Below are 5,799 nucleotides of genomic sequence, written 5' to 3'. Positions count from 1 at the left end.
TTGGAAGGGAGCTCTGGTGGCATAGTGCCTAAGGCATTTGACTGCTAACCAGAAGGTTGGCGGTTCAAACCCACCAGCCACTCCTCAGAAGGCAGACTGGGCAATCTACTTCCAAAGAGATACCTCTTCAGAAACCCAAGGAGGGGTCTCTATGAGTTAGAGTTGACTCAACAGCAGTGAGCTTCTTATTTATTTATTATTATTACTTTGACTAATGTTTTTAAAGACCCCAGGCACCCAGCATGAACAAGCAGTGGGGATCCAGAGCACATCCTAATCCCCACAGTGCGTACTCCTACTTCTCTTCCTCCCCCTCTTTCTGGCTTCATTCACTTGCCCAGAAGCCAGACAGCCTTTAACTTCCAGCAGTCATCTCTCTGCACTTCCCATTTGCACTTCCCCCACACACGCCTGGACGTTAACAAAGTTCTGATCTGGCTGCTAATGCAGCCTTGGCTCAGCCCTATCGCACACCTGGGGATGGCCTCCTATATCCAGGGGATTCAGCTCTTGCACTTTGTCTGGCAGGCTCCCATAAGATCCTAATCTAATAGGCTTGACAGGGATCTAACTTAATATTGTACTGTGATTGCCTGGACATCATATGGTGCCCACACAACATCAAAACCGAATAAAGTCTTATTTCACAGAATGCATTGTGGATGTTAAACGATGCAAGCCTATATATTTCCCTTTTTCTTTTGGACAGATAGGGTCTAATCTCATGTTCACTTCTCTCATCTACCACATAAGAATGCACCACTGGCATGATAATCATGTGATTTGTGACATAGCTGTTCCTGTCCTATGCAAAGTGAACCAAAACACGTCTTCAGATTGAGCATACCCTTGTATTTGTATCATGCTTTTTGCTATTGCTCTCACCCCCCTGTTGGGTATCAGCTGTGAAGATGTAGGATCAAAGGATGAAAACTCAGTGCACAAGTTTAAGTATTATTTCAAGACAGAAAATATTTGTGGAGATTTGTGAAGGGCCTGCCAACTAACATCATATAACGAATGAATTATTTCACACTGCCTTGTAAGTATATTTCTTTTGACTATCTCAGACCTTAAGAATAAGATTACATGTTCCAAATCAATTTTTTTACTTACTAATTTTCAAATATAAATTTTTGTGTAACATCCAAACTTGAATGTAAATTTTATTTATTTTCAATTATTCAAATTTCTTTGTGATAGTAGAACCAAATTTAAAAAGTGACATAATTTTACATTCAGGTAAAAATGAAACAGCAACAATTAAGTGGAGTGCAGAAATGAAAGCTCCCTCAAGATAAACAGAAAAGGATTTGTGAATCCCTAGCATAATTCCAAAATTAACTCCCTTTTAAAAATGTAATCAATCAGAAGAGACTTCCATTGAATAGTCAAATTGAATGGGTGCAAATTGTTGTACTAGTGCTGCTAGTGCTAAAATTACTAAAGCAATACAAATATAACAGAATTTGTTCCAAATTCTGCATCCATTCCTTGCTTTAGTAAATAATAATGATAGTATAGAAAGTGAAACTATTTTCAAGTCTAAAATTGATGTATCTGCAGACCCCATAAATAACAAACAAATAACAAATTGCTTTGTAGAATAATTTTTCTTCTAATGATGTCAATTATTGGCTTGAAAGAGGCCCAAGTGGTTGTCAACATCACAGTAGATCCTTTGAAAATTTGTGTTGAAAATTTCTGAATGGTAAATAAACAATGTTCTGTAGCCAGCATATATTTCTAGGGGGCAAAGCGAATGGTGAAAATTATAGGGGGAGTGGCTACTTTATTCTCCATAGTTGGCTCTGCATATTGTTTTGTTTGCTAAATATTCGTTCTAAATCATTTAATTCTTGATTTTCTACAGATGGATTTAGCAATTGGCACAACTCAATTATGATTGATAAACATGAAAACAGTTCAATTCACAGAGATTATATGTTGTTGGATTTAAATTGAAGATATGGTTATGGCTTAACTCATAAACTGGAAACACAAATTAATGAACAACATCAGTATTGGAAAGTCATTTTGCAATGCATTGTTTCTTTCATAACAATTGTTGATTGAAGTGTTTGAGTCCCCCCCAAAACGGAAAGTGTTTGGGTTTACTTGAACTTGTTGCTCAGTTTGATCCATTTTTAGCAGTCACATTTCAAAACATGGTAACATAGGAAAAGAAATATCTAAAACAATGTGTGAAGAATTAATAATTAGGTGATAAAGTTTGATCAATTATTTTCAGTAAAATAAGTATAGCTCAATATTTCAATTTTTCTGTAGATTCCACTCCTGATCTTTCTCATATAGATCAGCTAAGTATTGTTTTAAGGTAAGTATCTCCAACAGATGGAAAAGCTGTTGAATAATTTGTCATGCCACTCCTCAGAAGGGAGATGGGGCAATCTACTTCTGTAGTGATACTGCCTCAGAAACCCAAGGAGGGGTCGCTATAAGTCAGATCCAACTCCATGGCACATAACAACAACAACAATAACAATATACTTTGGGAAGTGCAGGTTGTAGCAATGAGTGCACTCCTGGAATCGTACACTCAGATTCTAGATGCCTTAGAAAATATTGCTGAACGGCCATCTAAGATGCAGCTAATGGTATCCTCTCGTCAGAAGCAAAGGATGAAGAAAACCAAGGGCATATGGAAACAAGCAGTCCTAGGACATGATGGACCTCAAGACCAGAAGAACTAGATGGTGCCCGGCTACAAATGCCAACCACTTGGGAAGGGACAAGACTGGAGATCCTGGAAAGAGTGGGAGGAAAACCATGGAACAAAATCCAACAACACAATAATGACCAGAATTACTAGTTGGATGGAGTCTGGTGGGCACCCCAAGACTATGGCTCTGGGATACACAAAGGGTCTGGGATAAAACTCACTCAAGGGCTGGCTTCTCAGCCCAACAGTAAATAATACTTGCATGCAGAAAACTCAACACAGGGCGATGCACCCATCCACTCTACAGAGATACAGCCCTTGGAGCAACTGGCCATGGGGCACCAGAGGGGCAACAGTCACATGGAGGAAAAGCTGGACAGACAAGAGTGCATAACTAAGAAGGGCACAGGGAGGGGGGTTACTGGGAAGGGAGAGGAGGAAAGTGGGGATGGTAATTGGGGAGTGAAACCAAATGTACACAAAATGTTGAATGTAAAACAAATTCTGCTCTGTAAATTCGCACCTAAAGCACAATAATATATATATATATGTATGTATGTATGTATATGTATATGTATATATATATGTATGTATGTATGTTGTTGTTGTTGTTGTTTGCCATCGAGTCGGCCCCGACTCATAGCGACCCCTCCTTGGGTTTCTGAGGCAGTATCACTACGGAAGTAGGAATGCCCAACCTTCCTTTATATGTATATATATATATGGCTGAAGAGCAGACACAGATAGGAGATACCAAAAGAAAAGTTGAAAACATCACCAACCAAACGCAAACACTAGAGGAGGTTTTTATGTTGGTTATGTGGAATAATATATTACAGCATTTTCACTGGATGAGTAAAGCTCTCCAACATTCAGAAGTAAATTTAAAGACGTGCACAGATCTCTACCAATTATTAACGGTCATTTACATAATGTAAGAGGAGATTTTGAAAACACAACAAAACAGATACTGTCAAATATTGATGATCAAACCTTTAGTTCACCATCACAGAAGCATTAGAAAGAAATAAGTAAATGACGGAAGCGTCACTGAGTGCCAGAGATCAATTTCACATGATTACATACTACACCATCATTGACACATTTGAATCTTGCACAATAAGATGGGTGAAAGTGTATGAAGTTCTTCCAAAAAGATTTTCCCTCTTAAACAATGTGGATATGCCTGAAGAAAGCACGAAGGCATCCAAGAAATTAGTGCTGGGTTATTCTGAAGATTAAATACAAACCTTTAAGAAGTGTGACAATTTCATTCTTACACAAGAACTAAGTTAACAGATTCAGGAAAGACACATTTTACTCATGTAGGCATGTATGATTCCAAAGTAGAAGATAAAATACAGTGAGTATTTCCCATTGTTGAAACTGCTTTATGCATATTCCTAACTTTAACGATCACAAACTGCAAACAAAATGCTCATTTTCATCCCTAAAGAGACTGCAAAACCATGGATAACAATGCTTCGAGAAAGACTCAATTATCCTCATTATGGATGGAAGTAGATATTGTTCAGCAACTTAATTGTGATGAAATCATTGAAGGATTTGTTAAGAGCAAAGAATAGAAAGAATGTTTTTAATTATAACATGTTAGAGATGAAAGATCTATCTAAAATAAAATACAGTAATTTCTTTTAGTATTTGTTTTCTGATCATTACATATTGTTTTATGACATCTTTTCACTTGTTCATTTATAATTATAGCATTTATTATGAAATAAGCCTCAAAATTGATGTACAAGGCGTTTAAAAGTAAAATTGGTGAAAGTCAATTTTTCATTGTCAGAGATAGACGGAATTTTACATTGATGGCTAAAACAGCTAAGTTCACTGACTCATTTTCTTTATTGTAGAATATGTGGAATATCCTTTTTATAGAAAATGTGGTATATAGTAAAAATCTTAGTACTCTACATCCACTAAAACTTTTGTAATCCAGTTCAACTCATTCCACCAAAATGGCATACGCTACTTTTCTGTTCCATCACTAATATTATACCAAAACCAAACGCACTGCTGTCAAGTTGGATCCGACTCATAGCAGCCCTTCCTTGGGTTTCCAAGGCGGTATCTCTATAGAAGTAGATTGCCCAACCTTCCTTCCGAGGAGTGGCTGGAGGGTTTGATCGGCCAGCCTTCTGGTTAGCAGTCAAATGCCTCACATGAAGAAGTTCACCGTGGACAGCTAAGATACACACACACCCCCCATATCACATATCTTCTTTGAAGGGGAGGGGATTATCAGTGTTTAGGGCCCTCACATGCCTTCCTCCAGCCTCAAGTGTTCCAGACACCTATCTACTTCCCCTGGCATCCACTTACCTCTCTAACAAACCCTTTCTCTATCTCCTGCCACCTACATGTGGGTATCGTCAAGACTCTGCCATCAGCTTTCCTCTTCGCTCCTTCAGAAATGACTTTCTTTTCCATGACTTAGAGGACCACCGCTCTGTGGCTGACTCTCAAATTTATAGCACTAGTCAACCATGCTGCTCCTTGCTCTCCACTTCTACTGACACACAGACAATTTTCCCTCTTTGGCCCTTTGCCCTCTGCTCCTGTGACCTGGCTCCCCAGAGGGCTAGGTATTTTACTATTACAGTTCAAAGTTAGAGAGTTAGAACAAAGTTCAATGTCCAACTCTACCACATACATCCTGTGTGACCTTGGGAAAGTTTCTTAACCATCTGAGCCATCTGTAGAATCAAAGATAATAACTAATCATTACCTCATGCTGTTGTGAGAATTAAGAGAATCCATGCAAATAATCTGGCCCATAATAATTGTTCCACGGGTGTTCACTGTTATTAATAATGTACGCAGTAAATATTTATTAAATGAAGGAATAAACTATAAAGATACGTCAGGCACCTTAACAGGAAAATGGCGAGCAGACTTGAATTTTAAAGCCTTTTGAGTCCCCTTACATCCTACAGCATGGAATGCAGGCACCTCCTCCAGGTAGGCCAATCCAGCACAATGAGAATGATTAATGTTTATAAACTAGTGTGTGTGTGTATGTGTGTGCATGCATGTGAGCATTTACATGCACACATGTGTACACCAGCATCCATGTACATCTTCATGTTCTTTAC

Source organism: Orycteropus afer, unplaced genomic scaffold (assembly GCF_000298275.1).
Source record: "Orycteropus afer afer isolate SDZICR_OR568_19922 unplaced genomic scaffold, OryAfe1.0 scaffold00287, whole genome shotgun sequence".
NCBI lineage: Eukaryota > Metazoa > Chordata > Mammalia > Tubulidentata > Orycteropodidae > Orycteropus > Orycteropus afer.
Note: the sequence above shows the minus strand (reverse complement) of the source record.